At 42.1% G+C, this 21401-nt stretch overlaps 1 protein-coding gene across 2 annotated transcripts in view; it reads left to right on the top strand.

Moving 5' to 3' along the window:
• Positions 1–21401, top strand: part of CERT1 (ceramide transporter 1) — a 2527843-nt gene that overhangs the window by 2326000 nt on the left and 180442 nt on the right. The gene's annotated exons all lie outside the window — the stretch shown is intronic.

The raw sequence follows: 21401 nt of genomic DNA, 5'->3' as shown, positions 1-21401 counted from the left end.
TATTTCAAAATAAGTTTTTATTTTTTGATTTAGAACATTTTTAAGTTTGCTACTTTTACTAACATTTTCTGATTTTTAATATGTAATGATTAACTAGACATACAAGAACTGAAAAACTTCCACACAGAGACGTTTCTTACACTGTTTTGTAATTTGGTAGAAAAAAATATTTTAAAATTCATTAGTGGTGTCCTGCAGAGCTTTTGACTGTTTACTAGACTTAAGCGCTGCACATATCTGCACCCAGTCACACCTCTGCTTGACAAGTCATAGTATGAATTCCATCATGCAGGTACAGAAAAGGTGGCTGTCTTTTGAGGTGGAGGTGAGGAGCCATGCTCTTTACATGTATGACAGTAGCAGAAACTTGAAATGTATTACTGTGGCAGTTTGTTCTTTGCATTCATCCCAGTCTTATCACAGAAGGGATAGAAAGAAGTTTTTTTGGGGGTGGGGGTGGCTGACACTATTCCCAGGCATAATTTGCTTTCTCAAAAACATTTGTCCTCCTGTGTTTGAGAACTGCTATTTTGTCAGCTTTGAACATTGTCATATGATCATAGGAGGTTACTAGGCTAATGGCCCTGGGGCCCTCACAAGTCTAGCCAAGATTTATTCCCCAAAAAAGAACCCTCAGTCAGCACCTGTCACCCCTGTCAATGAGATACAAAGGTGGGACCCCTGGGACATATTTGTGGTTTCCCATCCACTCATGAAGGTTGCGCTTGAAGAAGTTTGGTGAGATGCTCATGCATGGGAAGTTTATTCCAGATATTGGGCAGCCTCTGGGAGACAAACCTGTCTCACCAGCAGGTTTTGTTGATGTCACATATTAAATTTAGGCCTATTGAGCAGGTAATGCGCAAGGAGCTAGACATACAGATATGGAGCATTTGTAGTAGGGCAGGGTCCGACATTGCCTTGCAGGCGAGAGACAGCTCTCCTCTGAGCAGTCTAAATGATAGTGATTTGAGCCTGTCTGCGTAGGACATATGTTGGAGGCCATGGATTCTGTTTGTGAGGTATTTCTTTGGCCTTTCCAGTTGGTGCAGGTGTTTGGAGAGGTACATAGCAAATGGGCCATTATACTCAATTATAGTCCTAATGAGAGAGGAGTACAGAGAGGTATTACCTTCTTTTTTCTGGATGCAATCCTTTTACTTATGAGATGAACCAAGTGAAAGGCTTTTCTGACCACTGATGCCACGTGATGGTCAAATATGAGATTGTCGTCAGCCTGAGTACCCAGGTCTCTCACCACAGGTTGTGTGCTTAGGGGGTTGCCGTTTATGTGCTTATCAGTAGGGGCTGTGTTTTTGCCGAATGGTATGATGATACTTTTTTTGCATTTAACTTAAGGTCATGACTTTGACACCAGTTGTTTGTAGCTGTGAGACCCTCTTGCAGTATGTTACCACCATTTGGGGAGTCAGTGACGGCACCCAACTTAGTCATCCGCAAACTTGGACTGCCTCAGGCCCTTTGTCTTTGCCTGAACCTCTGAGAGTTAGATGCCAAACAGTGGGGGGTCCCAAGACAGATACCTGGGGAACACCACTAGTGACAGGTCTGCTGTCTGAGATTTTGGCGCCTATTTTGACCTTGTGGGTCCTGTTATTGAGCCAGATGGCCACCCACCTGACAAGATAGGGATTTATGCCAAGTTGTGTTAGCTTTTTGATGATGCCTGAGTGGGGAATTGTGTCAAATGTCCTTGGCCAAGTCAAGGTAAGCTGTATGTACTGACTTTCCCTCATCCAGGGCCTTGGTGACGGTCACAAGAAGTCAACCGGGTTCAGTAAGCAAGATCTGCCCCTGATGAATCAAAATTGGGTTGGGTCACGTGCTTGGAGATTGCCTATGTCCTTGTTTGAGATCCATAATAGTACTCTCCATGGCTTTACATATCAGACTTGTCAAGCTAATGGGGCGATAGTTTCCTGGGTCTGTAGTGGCACCACCTTTGTGCAAAGGGGTGACAATGGTAGTTCTCCACTCTGCTGGAATGAAGACTGTATTTAGGCTGTGGTTGAATAGGGTGCTCAATAGCGAACCTAGTTCTTGCTGGAGATGGTGCAGAATAAAGCCTAGGATACTGTCAGGTGCCATGGAAGCTGTGTTCTTTGCCATGGATAGAGCTTTTAACACTTGATCTACATAGATATGAGGTGTGGGACGAGTATCAGGGATGTCAAATGGGCCTTCGGGGGGGTGACCTTTTGCCCTGAACCTGTCAGCTAGCAGATTGGCTAAGTCAACAAGATCAGTGTAAGTGGTACCATTAAGTACTAATTCAGAACAAACCTTGGCTTTACCCTGGAGGTTACTGACGTAACTGAAGAAGGACCTGTGGTTTTCCTTTGTTTCGGAGGCTAGTTTCAACTCATAATTGGCTTTGGAGGTTTTCACTAGTGACCTAATTTGCTTGTTGAGACTGAAGAGGGAGTTTTTCCAGTTTGGAATTTGCTCCATTTTACCCTTGAACAACAGTTTCTTCATTTTGTTGTAAAGCCTGTTGATAGAGGATGTCCACCAGACAGGTTTGTGTTTCCTTGAGGAGCAGGTTTTAGTTCTGTTGGGTATGGCTGAGTACATGCAATTGTACGGTGCTTGTGTACTGCATTGGCGTACTGTTCAGCATAGTTGTTTGCATCTTCTGAGGGGGGCAGTGGTGTGAAGCTACTCATCCCTTCCCTTAGGAGGTTGTAGTCAGCTTTTGAGATTTTTTTAGCATGGTTATGGCTGGACACAACTTTTCTTCCTTGAAATAAAAATGACTAAATAGCTTTCCTTCGTAATGATTTCAATTCAGGGTATCATTAGATCAGAATATTGGCAAAAAGCACTAAAATGTCGCTCATAGATTCTAGAATTCCATGGCTTCTGGGGGCCTAAGGCTCCCTAGACCTTTAGTTTAATTTGATTATCTTCTCCACAACTGGCATACTGCAGTTTTGGTCAGTTGAGGTGTGTTGAAAGGATGTTGGAAAAAGATGAAGCGAGACTGTGTGGGGAGGCCAGAATGTGAGCAAATGGCATTGGAGGAGGCATCATGGAGTCCTTTGCCTAAAGCTGTAGTTCACCCAAGGCAGTGGTTGAAGGGAGTCTGCCACCATCAGTGTGAGTAGAGTGTAAGACCTTAGAATAAGTTTGCTTTGGTTGCATGGATCACTCCTTAGAAAAAAGGTGACCAAGTCATATGCCCTGTACCAGCCAGCATTGCTCATCTAAACAGAAGAAAAACACTGTGTTACTGAATTTAAAGTAAAACAGTTTTATAAGTAATCATGGTATCTTTTTGTTTACCTGTATTACTTCTGAGTTAGGAAATATACAGGGAAGCGCATTATGGCCACTGAAATCAGCACACACCTATGTTTAGTCATTTCACATTGTGTGACACTTTATATCCATGCTAACTTACATGAATGGTGCAAACTTTATTTACCCTCCGTCTCACAGAAGAAACAAAGATGACAGGACTGTGTGGGTAAAGTGAACAAATGTTTTTTTTTTTTCCTTTTCTTTAGGGTTGGCCCAATCTTGGCTGTCTTCACTCTGCTGAGCAGCAGCCCCTGGTCTGATTAGCATGCATGGATTCTTTGTATGTTTGAATCCTGTACTGTACCAAATGTTAAGATCCTTAGTTAATGAATACCGCCACTCATGCTGTAGTGTGAAGGACATTGAGTGTGTCTGAATTGTTCCAGTGATGTTTCTGGCTTGTTAACATGCACATTGTGAGCACATAGCTCTTCAGTCCTGGGCCATTGCTGCTTGGATATGCTGTGTTGCACTGTCCAGGGGGTGGTGGCTGTATCTCCACATATCAGTGCCACAGAATAGGTTACTCATCTTTGTGTATTCTTGGACTGATCACAGAGCACCTTTTGTTTTCTTTTGAGGTCCTCTTTAACTGTCCTACCAAGGCACTGAATTTGCATCTGTTTTTTTCTAAACTTGTGCAAATGACATAAGCAGCACTGTATGGTGGTGGTGGTAGGTGTTTCAAGATGTACATGTTCACATGTGCATACTAGTGATATAATTGTTGTTCTGACACTTTCAGCAAATGCGTGCAGAGGGCCAGAGCAGAAAAATGCAGGTACTATGCAGTATGCGCTTTATGACTTGTAAGAGAGATTATAGTGTCCTAAATGCACAATTTCTTTCTATTGCATTGTCATAACAGAGGTCAGTCACTGTTGTCAAATGTACAACCTGAAATACAAAACAGTAGATGATGATTGTTCTCTTCCATTTCTGACTACGCACTCGTTTAGAGTGCTCAGGCACACTCATGGACCGACATGAAGGAGTACTAATTCATGGAAGGGACTGGAAAATGTTCATTGGACGTGGCTTCTTGATGTCATTTATGACAGATGTGGGTGGTGCAATTGCCCATCATCCTTCCATACTAGTGAGGAGGCAAGAAATGTACTGACCAGATAACACACAGATGACAGAAGAGGGCTTAAAGAATTACAAACTGAACTCAGATTGAATTTAGTATAGTGAGAGGCATGCAGTAAATACAACTGTGGCCTTAGTAACATTTTAGTTTTGTTGTCTGTTTCTCAAGCTGCATACAGTTTCTTAAACATTTTTGGGAGAACTTGTGTGATTTCAGAGATATGGTAGTTTATTGGCTCATATTGTATGTATATCTTATGTAGCCACTTCTGGGAAATTTTGTGGGTCATTACACATTTTACATATTTGCATTACTAATGGTAAAAGGGAGTGTGGTTTGGGCAAGTTGGTGAGGGCTCTGCAGGCAGTGGAATATACAGGGCTCATGTTTTCAAAGACGGTTTCAAAAAGGTATGACATATTAAATATTTCCCTATTTGAACTGAATCGAAAATGAGTCTAATAATCTCATGTTTTCGGGAGGGCTGTGTAAGCAGTGTATGTTAGGGGAAAAAAGTACTGAATGCAATTGGGCATCACAGTCATGGGAAATATAACTTGATTTGATGTGCACAGTAGTAATATTGTAAGCATTGTAATATTGAGAATAATATGTACAGTAGGGAGGCCATGAAGGTGAGGTGAAGTCTGCAAACTTGCAAGTTATGGTAGCATCCATACTGAAAACGTCATTGTGGAATGTGTAAGGCTTGAGTTACTAATGAGTGTTTGCAAAACGTTATGAAAAATATGAAACAGTTTCCATGTTTTGATTGTTGCAGGTAAAAACAATATGTGCTACTGTCATGTTATGAGAGGTTATGCAAGCAGTGAGTTTACAGGAAAATTATGCTAAACACAGTGGGATAAGACCAATACAGCAGGAAATGTAAATGTCTGATGTGCACTGTATTACTCTTAACCTTATCCTAATATTTAGACTGCTAGATCATAGGTTAATAGGTAGGTACTAGGCTATCTGCCCGAGGGCATTTATAAGCCTAGCCAGAGTGTGTCAGCTTTCGCCACCCCATTGATTAATTAACTGAGCCTCTGTCAAGAAGAGCCAATGAAGTGATCCCAGGGATGTATTTTCTGTTACCCATCCACTCGTCAAGGTTTCTCTTGAAGAGTGTTAGTGAGGGGCTCTGCCTAATATAGTTAGGAATTTTGTTCCAAAGCATGGGGAGTCTCTGCGACAGGAATCTATCCCTCCAGCATGTTCCTATTTATTGTTGTGGCGAGGTTTAGCTCACTAGAGCAAGTGGCTCGCAGTGACTTGGATTTCTTTAGGTGGAGCATGTCCATCAATTCTGATTTGGACATGGCTTTGTAAGTCAGGCAGAGATCACCTCTGAGTAAGCGATATGTCACTGAGTACAGCTGGAGTTTTTCCAGTCGGGCTGCATAGGGCATATGTTTGAGGCCAGTAATCCTCTTGGTGAGGTACTTTTGTGGTCTTTTCCAGCTGTTGGAAGTGTCTTGTGAGGTACATCCCAAATGGGGCATTATACTCCATGATAGTTCTGATGAGTAGAGGGGCACTATAACCTCTTTATTTCTAGATGCGAACCCTTTAGTAATTAGATGGGCTACATAGAAGGATTTCCTAACTACTTTGGCAATATGATTGTCAAAGCAGAGATTACTATCTACCTGGGTCCCCAAATCTCTTATTACGTCTTCTGTATTAAGGGGGCTTCCACCTATGTGGTAATCCATGGGTGTTTTGTTTCTCCCCAAACGAGATGACTATGCATTTTTTGGCATTTAGCTTGAAACCATGACTTTGACACCAGGTGTCCGTCTCAGTAAGGCCCTTTTGGAGAATGTCCATGTCAGCCGGAGAGTCAGTTATGGCTCCCAGTTTGCAATCATCGGGGAACTTGGTTAGCCATAGTCCTCTTGTGTTTGCCTGTACTTCTGAGAAGTATATGCCGAACATTAGGGGTCCCAGGACCGAGCCTTGTGGGACTCCACTTGTGACTGGTTTAGAGTCGGACCTGGAGCCCGCTATTCTTACCGTGTGAGTTCTGTCTATAAGCCAGTTGGCAACCCATCTCGTGATGTAGGGGTTTAGGTTCAAACTGGTGAGTTTTTCTATAATTCCTGAGTGGGGAATGGTGTCAAAAGCCTTGACGAGGTCAAGGTAGGCTGTGTGAACTACCTTCCCCCTCATCTATGGCCTTGGTGACGGTCTTGAAGAAGTCAAACAGGTTTAGTAGGCATGATCTGCCCTTAAAGCTGAACTGGGTTGGGTCAAGTGTTTGGAGGTTCCCAATGTCTTTGTTAATGAGTTCCATGATGATGTGCCCCATAGCCTTGCAGACCAGGATACTCAGGCTTATGGGGCGATAGTTACCAGGGTCAGTTGAGACCCCTCCTTTGTGGAGAGGAATAACCATTGCTGTGTGCCATTCTATAGGCACGTAGCCTGTGGAGAGGCTGAGGTTGAACAGTGTATTTAGGTGGGGGGTTCGTTCTGTAGTTCATGCAAGACACAGCCTGGGACACCATCTGGCTCCATTGAAGCTGTGCTTTTGGCTTTTGAAAGGGCTGTTTTCACCTGTGCGTCTGTGATTTCCGGGACACTACACTTTTCCGGTATTATTGTGGGCCCTTTTGGGGGTGAGAAGGGGGTGAAGTTTGCACTGAATCTATCTGCCAGGTTGTTGGCAATGTCAGTGGGTTCAGTATATTTTGTGCTATTTTGCACTAGCTCAGAGCATATCTGCGAATTGCCACTTAGATTCTTGACATAGCTAAAGAAGGCTTTGTGGTCATGTTTCGAATCCTTGGCTATTTTTCTTTTGAAGTTAGCCTTGGAGGATTTTATGAGGGACCTTAGTTTCTTACTGATACTGATCAGGGATGTCTTTCCTTCTTGGTATTTGCTTTTTTTTCTGAACTAGTTTCCTCCTCCTATTTTATAGCCAGTTTATGGCAGGGTTCCACCAGAATGGTTTCCTTCTCTTAGGGGAATGAGTCTTGATTTTGCTAGGGATGCACAATCCATGCATCCTTGTAGGTGCTCATAGAGTGCATTTGAAAAGGTTCCTGTATCTAGGACACTGTTATCATTTAGCGTGAGGGCTGTGAAACTTACCACCTCAGTAAGGTGAAGTTTGCTATAGAAAGGTTTTTCACTGTGGTTTCCTTGGTTGGAGCTGGTGGTGTGGTGTGGACATCCAGAATGATTAGTTTATGGTCTGATCTAACCAGTGACTGGTTGACCTCCGGTGTGGAACACCTGTCTCCCATGTTGGTGATGACCAGGTCCAATATGTTTTCACCTCTGGTAGGGGAGTTTACCAGCTGATCCAATGCATTTGAGTTGATAAATTCCAGGAAGCGCTGGACCTGGGAGTTTGTACTTGAGTGGTTTTCCCAGTTAGCAGTAAGGTAGTTGAAATCGCCCAATATCAGGGTGTTCAGTAGGACGTTCATGTTTTCTAGTGTCTCCAGAAAGGCAGAGTGGTGGTCCTGGGTCATGGAGGGTGATCTGTAGCAGGCCACAATTTGCATTGCAGATTTACCTGATGTTAGTTGCACATGGATGATCTCGGAGGTATCATGCTGCGCCACTAACCTGGAAGTGTAGGTATCCTTGATGAATATGGATACATCCCCTCCTTTTGTGTTTCTCTCCATGTTCTGTGGCCAAAATGTGTGGTATGAGTTGTAGCCCGGAGAGGGTGTCTCTCATGAGAGGAAAGGAATACAGATACGCACAGTAAAGTGCAATTTCCCTTAAGAGCACACAGAGATTACAGTCATTCCGGGGCTGATCGCTCCCTTGCTCCCCAGGTCCCCAATAAGACTCCCCACTGGCACAGCTATAGGGTCCAGATCTCAGCCTAGCTGGCAAGCTAAAACCTCCAGTCCCCTCTCTGTCTCAACCAGTGCTTCGTGTCCCTGCCCAAGTAGCTGACACACGCACACGCGCGCACACACACACACACACGCACACACGCACACACACACACACACACACACACACACACACACACACACACACAAACTTTGAGATAAGTATTTATACAACTTCACAGACACTTCTGGGGAAGGCTGACACAGACTCCCCAGCTGTGCCCCTATACCCAGACTATACGTTAGTAATTCCTGCCACCATCAGCTAATAATTATCTACCCAAAGGCCCTTAAAAGGGTGTGCAATTATTACTGTGCAATATTATTATCCAATGGTAAGTGTGACTAAACAGTCTTAAGGCTTATTGGAAGGGCTTATTACAGGATCACTTATAAGCATGCAGTGTACTCTAGAGTTTAATTATCTCTACATAAACCAGCCACAGTTAAAACGGGTTTAGAAATATTTAATAATAAATACTAAAAACACAAGACAATACTACTACACCACAGTGCTATTCAAGAGTTCAGAGATCACACAGAAACTTAAAATAATTCAGTAGTATAGTTCTGACATAACAGAAAAACACTTAGTCTAATCTTTTCTCATTTCCTAGCTATTGCTACAAGAAAACACACTTCTAAGATGACTTATGTAAGAAAGCAGGCAGTGCTGTAGGTTGGTTATCAAGACAAAATGCTTAATAATCTCTGGTTCTCACTGTTTAAATTGAAACTGCAGTTCTGCTAAACATTACACCATCTTTTACACCTTCCTGGTTCCCAGGCCACACAGAAACTGCATTTACATTATTTTACACTTAGAGTAATAAAGGACATTCCACATGTAAATTCTAGTAATTATTCCTGTAGTTAAAACAATAGAAAGAATGTGCTAGCTCAGACAGACTGACTCCAAGCTCTACAGATCAAAGGATAGATTTGAAATAATTTTAACTTCAAAATTAAGATTTGAAATGCTAGACTTAGTTTTCCTTACAACAGATGGCAATGTTGCCACATTAAGTTAAACATTTCACATTTACAAATGATAATTCTATCTGGCTAGGCTGGCAGCCTTCACCCATCTCTACCCAATCTTCACACCATTAATTTTGCAATAGTGGAATATTTGAGTGTCTTGCTGTGGGTGTCATATGCAAGCAATAGCCGTTATTTAGAAATTGGCATTAAAATGCAGTCGTAATGTAAAGGCATCTCAAGATAGAAATGTTTGGTAAATTATCTATATTTGTATTAAAAAAGCTGTGTGGCCTACAGGCAAAACTGATGCTACCATATTAATACACAGCATTAAGGCACACAGTTTTGCCACTTAATTTTTCCATCCTTCATGCACAGTTTTGTAGATTAGTATTGCTGTTTTAAAAATTTGTGAAAAAAAATGGTATGCATGCTTTGCCTTTAATGTACAGTGAAACAAAATGAACCGTGTGCTGCCCAGTTTCGTCACACAACTGAAAAGCTCTGACATAGACAAAATTCAGTCACTGATGCATTGGGTCTGTCTTGCACACCTACAACATTATCACTCTTTGTTTGATCGTTTTAATGGGAAAAAATGCAGTTTTCTTAAACTTTCAGTATAAATTCAGTGTTACAAAATGCACTTTTGATATATTAATGCCAGTGTGTTGCCTTTTGTCTAATGAACAACTTTCATGTTTTTGTTTTTTTTTATTTTATGTTTCTAACTTGCATAGTTTATGGTACAGTGCTAATCACATGAAATTATCTGTTAGGAGCATGGGTGCAATAGTAGACAAGTGATCACAGGGGGACTGTAAGATGCCTAGCCAGCTATACTTTTAAGCAGATGTACTTTAAAGTTCTTTCCTTCCTTTCCAAGCACTTGAAAGGGCTCTGCACCCAAATTGAGCAGAGACATGCATTATAACTAGTGAGTGAATGTTTGTATTGTACAGAGAATGGATTCCTTAAGGGTCTTGGAGGAGAAGTAAAAGGGCAATTAGCACTACTGCGATGTATTCTAGTCCTTTCTGGACAATGGAAACTAGTGGGGTGGTCACCTTAACGCCCTTTTCTCAGCAACAAGACTAATGCAAGCTTCCCTGTCACATAAATTTCTGCTCCTCTGAGAAGTATCTCTAGATCTCATTGCTGCTATGTCTCCAAGCTTGCAAAAGCTTTTCAATGATGGTTTTGTACTTTTATGTACATATGAGTCCTACAAATTAATAAAAGCGACAACAGTTATTGTTCATATTTCTGTAACTGTACATTTTGGTGTGCTTGCTAATGCTGTTAAGCTTTCTTTCCTCCCTGTCCCTTATTTAAAAAGAGAAAGAGAGAGCGCAAGAGGAAATCTTTTGATAGCCTTCTTTCCTTCAATAGTTATTGTAAAAGGTTTTCTGAATATTGGTGCTGTTAGTTGGCTGGTTTGGATAAGTCCTCTGACTTTGTCGAAGTGTTGGAACCAATATGTTTGACTGCATGTTGGAGTTCAGATATGTGCTGAGTTGTGATTCCTGGAATGGAAAAAGATAGTTAAGGCCTTTGATTAAAAAATTGCTCCTAATGTGGGCATAAAATCCCCCTAAGACCCCCTCCACGTGTTTATGCTCTTCTTTAGTCAAACTTTAAGCTTCTGACTACTTAATATGTAGAAGATTAATTCCAGGACTGTTTCACCTTCAGAATAAGTTGGTTCTTAAAGATCTCTAAAGATCAGAAGTGTCTGAGAAGGACAAGGTTCCAAACAAAGATAAGCCTGCTTATTGCCTTGAGAAGTTGTCGTCACCCACCAAGTTCTCAGTCATCTGTTTCTTCCTCTCACCTTGGACCTTTCTGTCAAGCTACTCCCATCATATCCACATCCCTTGCTAGAGATGAGTTATCAGAAACCACACGCTCTGTGCCCCACTTAGCTTGATTGGAAACACGTAGTCATTCTTTGTGAAGGCTCATTTTTATAGTGTGGTGCCACCTTAGTCTTCTGTCTGCCCAGGGTGGCTCAAGAAAAAACTCTCACCACTTTTACTTCAGTTCCACCTCCAGTCCCAGTTTTGGTATCATTGGAACTAGTATTACAGAGTTTCTTTCTTTGACGCCAGTGCCCTTGGTGTTGGTGGATTCATCAGCCCAAAGTTTTCGAACTACTAGAGGTGAAGGGTTCTGCACTGATCTCTTGTTGTTGACTCTTGTTCTGACATTGGCACTACTGTTGTCTGTATCAGTATTCTCGCCATTTGGCTCTGTGGCACCAAAAATCCTCCATGTCGACTTCCGTTTCAAAGTCTTTGGTGCCAGCGGTCAACACCAGTGTTGATCCTGCAATGCCATTGCCTATGTGGCCTGTGCTGATGGTCACGGGCCAAACCCAGTGAAGAACACTTCAAAGCAGAGCAGAACAAAGATAGCTTCAGTGCTGGAGGGGGCACAGGCTCCATCTGTTCCACCCATAGAGACCACTAAAACAGCCGTTGTCATCCACACTTTGTGTTCCCACAGGTCAGAGGACCTCTTACGCCTAGAATGCAGAGATCTGGGGTGCCTCCTTCCCTGGAGAGTTCAGACAACTCTCCTCCAAAAGCCCCAAGAAAGAAGCGCAGTCTAAGATAAAACATTTCCACTTTCCCCCTCAGAGTCTCCCCAGTCTCTTCAGACATAGATCTCTACTAAGGGAAAGACACGTCCTTCAGTGAAATCCTAGAGATGATGAAGCATAGGAGATATTGCCCAATTGACCCCACCTCCCTAGAGAAGAGATTTTGTTGGAGGCTTATAAGTCTTCTCCCCCAGTGGCCTGCATAGTACTACTTCCTGATAAGTTGGTAGATGTAATATGCTGTAAGGTTTGGAAAGAGCTGGATGTAGCTGAGCATATTCCTTGCAAAATAGAGTGCTGTGAACCTTCAAAGATACATAACATTAGACTAAGGGATCCTCTTGTGGATTACTCATGGTGTCGGCTGCCACTATCTTTTCAGTAATGTTGCAGCGGTGTGTAGTACAGTGGAACTGTTTGCTTATATATATATATATATATATATATATATATATATATATATATATATATATACACATACATACATATATACATATATGCACAGTTTCCTGTCAGAAGCTGCATTACCCTATTTTAAAAATGGAACTGTGTGTGTTGTAAGAAGATTGGTTTTAAAAGAAAGAAAAAAATAATCAAAACATTATCCATCAGTGAACGCTGCTGTTTTTTCTTTGAATACTGTTATTTTGGAAACCTCCGATGTGCAGAGAATGTTAAACCACAGCTAATGTTCGTTCTTTGTTTTGTTGTGGGCGTAATGAACTCTAATCTCATGTTGAATCACTAAAGGATTTTTACTTCAAATGTAGAAGAAAGAAAAATCTACTTTTCCATAGTAGTCTTGATTTTTTTAATATGTCTGTGTCACATGATGCAGCTATTGAAGTTTGTGGTATTTGGATTATAGTATTCTCCTTTAAGTGGCTGGAATGAGATTACTTTGATACAGTTATTCTGTTGTAAACAATCTGTTTAAAATATTTCCTCTGCAGTCATAAACGTGTTTATATATTTAATTTGTCTTTTCAGTTGTTAACCTAATTTTTTATTGACTAAACTTTTTGTGGTGATCAATAACAAAATATTGTTGTTGGTGTTTTAATTATGAAGATAACCAAAAGCTTTAGTGTGGCTTTTTGACATCCACCTTTTTGAAGAAAGATTGACTATAAATGACTATAATTTAATATTTTGGTTGACTCTATTGTAATAGTGTTCTGTAATTGATTCCTTGGTGGCAGTTTGGTTTTGGATGGAGGCAGTTTGTACCTAGAAATCAGGAAGGGGGGTGATGACACTAGAGAAGCATCAGCAGCCCCTTCTGTGAAACTTTTTTCATGAAAAATAACCTTTAGGTGAAGTCTAGGAACAACAATCTTATAATCATGGTTGTAGAATTTAGTGCACACTTTAAAAGTAATTTACTATTTTATTGATCATTCACATGCTTAAGCCTTTTCTTAAACTGTGAGTGATGGTGCACTGCTTGAATCATCAGAGCACAAATTTAAATTAAAAACATTGAAGCATTTTAGTTAACTGTCCCACTTATCCAACCTATTTGAGAGTGTTACGACTTCATCTGCCTTCCTCTATCACTTGCTCAATGTTCATCGTGCATACAGCTGCAGTCATAACAGATGGGTTTTCCTGCCGTCATGCGGGTCCTTGGTCGGCCAAATTCCAAAGTCTAGGTCCGGCGTCGGATGTCATCGCTTCTTCCCTGACATCAGTGCAGCAGGGGTATAAAAGAACCAGCCAACGCCATTTTCTTCAGTCTTTCTTGCCGCGCGGTGCCCGAAGCAGAAGCAGTTCGCAAGTGCCGGTTGGCCAGCTCCTGAGATTACGAATATTTTTCAACCGAAGTCTTCTTGAAAGCTAAGTACCCCGTTGGGGAAACTTTTCTTGCCTCAGACCGATGTCAGACAAAGTTAATAATTGCATTTCATGTGGGAAGCAAATACCGCATAAGGATTTCCATTCCCTCTGCATTCCTTGTTTAGTCCCAGACCACGACATCTTGGCCTGTCGTTTTTGTGCTACATTCAACAGACGCACTGTTAAGCGTCGGGCGGAGTTCGCCCAACACTATTTTGGCAAAAAGTTTAATTACATTATGTCGTCGGACCAACATACGAGGTCCGCGACTTCTACCGACACCACGCTAAAGCCGACTACAGGTGCTCCGGTTCTCAGCGAGGCGCATACGCAGCCCCTGACTACCGATGACACTTTCTTAGCGGTGTCTTCTGTGCCCGAGGTCGCAGGCTCCTCTGCCCACACCCCGATTACAGATACCGACGCCACTCTTGGCGGGGAAACTCTGAGTTTAGACAGGCCTGCCACCTCTCAAGGTGTTTTCAGGCCGCTGCCTTCTTTTTCCATTAAGGCTTTCACTAAATCTAAAGCAGCCATGCATACTAAAAGACAAGCTCCACAGGGCCCCTCTCAAGGCCCCATGCCTAAAAAACAGATGCTCAAAATGGCTGAGGATTTGATTACTCTTATCAGGGGTTCTCAACCCCCCTCGGACAAAAGGCCCAGAGTGGAGGAAGAATACCCTTCCTCGGACCAGGCCTCCATTACTTCAGAACATTCTGAAGACCAGGAACATTCATACTCCCCTTTTGAAGATTCTGATGCAGAGGAGTCCATTCCCTCTGTCTCCCCGAGGACTACTCTTTTGGGGAAACCTTGCATACCTTGAGGGAATACTTCCACTGAGAAGGCCAAGATTACTCAGACTCCAAGAAAAGGCTCAGGGATTTCCTCTTGCTCCCTCAGCACAGGCCTCTGGCTATCCCTCCTGTCTTAGACATACTAGATGATGTGTATTCAGAGGCCGGCCTTAACCGAGATTCTTCACCTCCAGCTCCAGTCAAGCTTGACAGGTATTACCGGGTTCCTGATTCACACCAATTCCTATACAAAAGCCATGCGGCTGACCCAGAAACTATTTCACAGGGTCCCAAGGGAATTAAGGCCTCCACTGCCAAAAATCCATTACCTTCAGAGAGAGATTCCAGAGCTTTAGAAAGGTGGGGGAAAAGGTATACACCTCGGCCACCTTAACCATGAGGGCATTAAACTGTCAGTTCCATATGTTAAAGTATCAACAGTTTTTGTTATCTCAGTTGAAAAGCAAAATGTCACAACCTGAACAACCAGACTTGGAGTTGCAGGATTTGTTGCATAGTGCAGAGCAAGTGGGTAAACATACCTTGCAATGTGGTTTTGATGCTTTAGAGGCCTCATGTGGAGCTGCTGTTACAGGATCAGTCATACGTAGACATGCTTGGCTCAAAGAGCAAACCTTACCAGATCATGTCAAAACTAAATTACTAGATGCACCTCTTCAAAAAGATGTATTGTTTGGTATTAAAGCTGAGGAGGTATTAAAGAAAATGGAGGAAAAGGCAAAATCAATGCAAACAGTGAAAGATTTCCTACAGGTACAACCTCCACGTTTCAGTAGGAATTGGCCTTCAAAAAATTGGTCCTTTCCAGCCACGGACAGACCTCAAAGAGGTAGATACAGGCGCCCGAGGGGTAGAGGGCAATCTCAAGGATCATTTAGAGGCAGACAATGGCAAGCACCTACACCAAGAGGTGGGGAAAGCAGAACCAATGACTTTCCCCTTTGCATGCCAAGCAAGGCTCAAATGGCAGCACCTTTAGGTGGAAAATTGGCATTATTTTCGAAAAATTGGCATATTGTCACAAAAGACAAATGGATCCTGGACATTATAGACAGAGGCTACAGATTCCACTTTCACACCCTTCCAAAAATGAGAGGCATGCCAAACCTGCCACACAATCAAAGGGCAGAGGCACAAAAACAAATTTCAGATCTCATGGACATGAAAGCTATTCAAGAGGTACCTGCACAAGAACAGGGTCACGGTTTTTATTCCAGACTATTCCTGGTACCAAGGAAGGGCAAAGATTGGAGACCTGTTTTGGACCTATCCATCCTAAACACATATTTACTCGTACCAAAATTCAAGATGCTCATATTACAGCAGCTTCTTCCCATGCTGGGCAAAGGAGTCTTGGCTGGTAACATTGGACCTCAAGGAGGCATACCTGCATGTCCCAATCAGACAAGATTGCAGAAGATGCCCCAGATTTCTTGCAGGTTCAACCCATTATCAATTCTCTGCATTGCCCTTTGGCTTATCTACTGCGCCCAGAGTGTTCATGAAATGCCTGGCATCAGTAATTGCCTTCTGCAGACTTCAAGGGATACAAATATACCCATATTTGGACGACTGCCTGATCCAAGTGGACCGCAAACACATACTTCTGAAACACCTGGCGTTTGTAATAATGTTGTTGAATTCTCTGGGATACACAGTCAACAAAAAGAAATCAAGACTAATACCCTCTCAATAATTTTCCTGGGTGCCAGCTTGAATACAAACACCCAGATGGCCTACCTCACGCCAGAGAAACAAGGGCAACTAACTCAATACTTCAGAAAACTGGCAACCTTCACCAGGCTGACTGCAAGGAAAATCCTGCAGGCTCTGGGATTCATGGCATCTTGCATCCTGCTAATCCTATGTGCAAAGCTGCATATGAAGAAACTTCAATGGTACCTAAAAAACTTATGGTCTCAACACAGCCACAGTTTGGAAACAATTATCCCACTGATTCCATGTCTTCAAAAGGAATTTCTGTGGTGGGCTGAAGCATGCCAAAGAAACATAGGTCTCCCATTCTGCAAGCCTCAAGCAAATCAAGTCATCACAACAGACGCCTCGGACTACGCCTGGGGGGCGCACATGACAGATCGGTGCATTCAGGGCAAATGGTCCCAAAAAGAAAAGCACCTACACATCAATCAAAAGGAAATGCTAGCAGTAATAAATGCAATTATGGCTTTCAAAGACCTACTGCATCCAGGTCAGCTATTGATAAGGACAGACAACACCACAGTGATGTGGTACATAAACAGGGAGGAACTCATTCATATCCCCTATGCAGGCTAGCCATGTCTCTTTGGAACATGGCTCTGGAATTACAAATCCAACTTCAATCACAGTTCCTGCCAGGCAAGGAAAACACGCTGTCAGACAACCTAAGCAGAAATATGACAGATCCACACAAATGGAAGTTGCATCCTCAAGTTTTTGCAAAGATAATCCAAGCATGGGGAAGGCCAGACATAGATCTCTTTGCCACCCACAGAAATTACCAGTTGACAAAATTCTGCTCAAGGACCTTTCATCCACAGGCCTGGAAAGTGGACGCACTCTCTTTCAGTTGGACAACAATGACAGTTTATGCCTTTCCACCTCTTCCTCTGCTGCCCGAAGTTCTATTAAAAGCCAGAGCAGACAGACCAAAGATGATTCTCATTGCTCCAGACTGGCCAAGACAACACTGGTACCCACTCCTGAGGAGCCTGACGCATTCCCCACCATGGATCCTGCCTCTAATGCCTCTTCTACTGACTCAGCACAACTTCAAAACTCTTCACAGTCAGCTGAAAACACTCAATCTAGCCGCATGGAGGATTCCTTAAATTCACAACAGACCCTACTCTCCAAGGAGGTGCAGGATGTCATTTTGGAGGCCAGAAGGCCTTCTACTAGAAAACCCTACTCCGCAAAATGGAAACGGTTTTGTGTCTGGAATCAGAAAAAGGGTCAGAATCCTGGAATACTGAATTTACCTCAAATATTACAGTACCTAGCTGAGATGCTAAGCAGTGGACTTTCATTCTCCTCCATCAAAATCCATGCCTCAGCCATTTCTGCAGAATACAACACTGATCCTCCTTTATTCTCTCACCCTCTCTTAAGACAGTTCCTCAGAGGGGCTAAGAATATAAAACCCCCAAGGAAGCAACCAGTACCTGCTTGGGACCTCAATTTCATTCTAAAAAAACTGACCCTGCCTCCTTTTGAGCCAGCTGCTTCAACAGAACTGCAATATTTGTCATGGAAAACAGCCTTCCTTCTGGCTATCACCTCAGCACGCAGGGTTTCGGAACTACAAGCCCTCATGGCTGTGCAGCCTTTCATCATTTTCCATCAGGACAGAGTTTCCTTATGAACCAACCCTTCCTTTATACCAAAGGTAGTATCCAGAGTAGCCTTGAATCAGGCTATCCACTTACCTACCTTTTACCCTAATCCACAAAACAAAGGGGCGAGAATAGTACATTCACAGACAGCTCCGTTATTATTTGGACAGAAAAAAGCCTTTCAGAAAATCAGAGCAACTCTTTGTGTCCTATGCTACAGGTGCTCAAGGGAAGCCTATTTCCAAACAGACAATCTCAAAATGGATAGCCCACTGCATACACTTTTGTTACTCTTTTCATGGTAAAACTGTACCTACAGGCATCCGATCTCACTCCACAAGGGCCACAGCTACCTCTGCAGCTTTCCTCAGGGGGGTTCCTACCAAAGATATTTTGGAAGCAGCCACTTGGAGTTCTGTACATACTTTCTCCAAGCACTATCACCTACCATTATACTCCAAATCTAGAGCGGGCTTTGCCACTGCAGTCCTGCAGGGCATCCTGGCTCCTCCTAGTTCCACTTAGTGCCTGCCACCCCTTTTTTACCTTTGGGATTCTACCCATCTGTTATGACTGCAGCTGTATGCACGATGAACATAGTCCAGTTTTGTACCTACCATAAATGTAGATGTTCGAGTGCTAATACAGCTGCAGTCCAGGTTTCCCTCCCTCCTTCCTCTCTTGGGACAGGCCTAATGGCTAACACCTCCTCATACAACCTGATTGGGGTATTCTTTTATGGTGTATTTGCTTGCAACTACTGTTTTTTGATTATATTGCATTGCATTATTACATAAATTTATGTTTTGCCTTCCTTCTGGGGGCACCTGACATCTGGGGCAAGAAAAACTGAAGAAAATGGTGTCGGCTGGTTCTTTTATACCCTTGCCGCACTGACGTCAGGGAAGAAGCGACGATATCCGACGCTGGACCTAGACTTTGGAATTCGGCCGACCGAGGACCCGCCTGACTGCAGGAAAACCCATCTGTTATGACTGCAGCTGTATTAGCACTCGAACATCTCCATTTATGGTAGGTACAAAACTGTACTTTCTCTTCTCTTACTACCACTGTAGTAAAACTAGACTTCCACTTTTCTATTGTCCTCTTTTTCCACTTGCTTGTGTTAGTTAATTTTGAATTAGTGACAACCATTTCTTCAAAAACATCTGCCTAGATTTTTCCCTTACTAATTTACTCATAATCATTGTCATCATCAGTCACATCAGAGATCACACTTGTCAGCTCTTCCATTGAGGAAATTCTGTCATATTTCCAGTTTTCATTAATTAATTTCTTGCTTGAGAGCAGTATATTTTTCAGTCGAAAGTTTACTCCAGATGGGTTTGCTTTTGTAATAAATGCCATTTCTTTCACAAAACTTCCCTAGTCTGTCTGTGAATCTCCCCTTTAAATCACTGCAGTCCGGAGCACATCAGAAATGCAAAGCTTCTCTCTCCCCAGTTCTACATTATCAGCAACTCACACCCACTGTTGCAACCTATAAAGCAGGAAAACTGCAGCACCAGGAAAACATCAAGTTTGGGACAAGACTGTGATATAAAAGAACTTGAGCAAGAGGGAGTCTAAAAATATTTGGGAATTGATGAAGGATCAACAATAAAACATCAACAAATGCAAAAAAACTTAGCAAGGAATACTTTAGAAGACTTAAATTAATTCTGAAAACAGCGCTGACATCTAGGAACAAAATCCAAGCTATAAACCAATTTGCTTTTCCTGTCCTAACTTGCAGTTTTGGAGTGATTGACCCCAAAATGTGTTTGATGGATTAGATAGGAAAACAAGAAGGATGCTTCATGCTCACCAAATGATTTATAAAAATCAGTGTATACCAAGATTATGTATTCACCATTTTGAAGGCGGGATGGGCCGCCTTGAAAATGATTACATGTATAGATCTGCAGTCATGAGACTCCGCACATATCTTCTGACCACACAAGTCCCAAATGTGGTGAAAGTTTCGTAACACGAGGAGAATAAATCTAATATGACTTTTCTGCTCAATTTAGCAGAAGCATGCCGACTTCAAGCAGGAGTGGAAAAAAAAAACAGAAGTAGATAAAAATCAGGCAGTAACTGAATGTGCCAAAAAACAAAAAGAATATAAGGTGAAGGACCAGATAAGGCAAGAAATGTGGAAAAAGCATAAATATAGTTGCAAGTATAGAAAACATCTGGAAGAACCTCATGATGATCGGAATGGTTAAGGAGAGGCGAATTCAAACCAAGAGATGAAAGGTTAATGTTGGCAGCCCAAGATGGTGGGCTACGTACACGCTGGTTTACAAAGTCCATTGACCATGTGGGAGAAACAGACAAATGTAGGTTTTGTAAAATCAAATTGGAAACAGTCACACACCTCATTGCTGGTTGTGACATACTAATGGCAGAAAAACTGCATACTGAAAAGCATAGTAATGTGGCAAGACTGTTGCACTGGGGATTGTGCAAACATGTTATTAAAGTGCCTGAAAAACACTGGAAACATGAGCCACAAAGTGTCATAGAAAATGTTTATATCACATGGGGTCACCCATTACCAACAATTCAAAAGATAGATGCTAGAAAACCGGATATAGTGGTCCAAGAAAAAAAGACAAAAGTAACATTGATCATTGAAATTGCTACACCCAGTGACAACAGTGTCTTTCATACAGAGAGAGACAAAGTCATAAAATATCAGGATCTGCAGGCAGAAACAAGAGCAATGTGGAAGAAAGGTACCAAGACAGTTCCAATAGTAGCTGGAGCAATGAGTCTTACAAAAATGAATCTACAATCGTATTTAGATGCCCTACCAATCCATGTAACCCCGAATGAATTGCAGAAGGAATCATTACTGGGCTCACTGTGAGTGCTGCGAAGAGCACTTTTGGCTGACATCAAAGATAGAAACAATACTAATTTCATGAGCTTTAATCGTACTTTGACTTAGAAATGGGGTCCATTCCTGTCAGTATTAGAAACCCAAAAGATTTGGAGAATTTAAAAAGTTACAAACATTTTGAACAGCCAGACCAGAGTCTAAAAAAGCCAGTGCACAGATTTCCATGTTAAAGTTTGAATTGTTTATGGTTTTGTGACACATCTGGCTATGTAACAAATTTCTTGTTTTTGATTCCTCTAATAAAGTTTATTAAGTATCTTTGCCAGCCATTTATGAATTTCTGAAACTCTTCCTTCTTAAATTCACAGAATGGCTTATAGGTCTTTCTCCATCAGACCTTTCACTAACCTTCATCATGTCTTTAACAAAGGCTGAAGAACCCCATTGTCTGTTTTATGAATGTGTTAAACATCTGTGTTGTTGGGGTGTTAATGTCTTTCAGTAGAAATTTTTGTTCATTGTCCTCAAATCCTTATATTTTTTCTACCTATTCTCTTTAAATTGATGCAGCACTTCAGATGTTCACATGTATGCTCCATCCGCGCCATAAATTTTACTTGTGGCTGGCATTCAAGGATGACCCAATTCACAAAAGCCTTTCAACCCAATTTTATAAGGAT

Source organism: Protopterus annectens, chromosome 2.part2 (assembly GCF_019279795.1).
Source record: "Protopterus annectens isolate FY-2018-M chromosome 2.part2, PAN1.0, whole genome shotgun sequence".
In the NCBI taxonomy this organism is placed as follows: Eukaryota; Metazoa; Chordata; order Ceratodontiformes; family Protopteridae; genus Protopterus; species Protopterus annectens.
The sequence above is the reverse complement of the archived record's forward strand: the minus strand, read 5'-3'. Positions and strand labels throughout refer to the sequence as shown.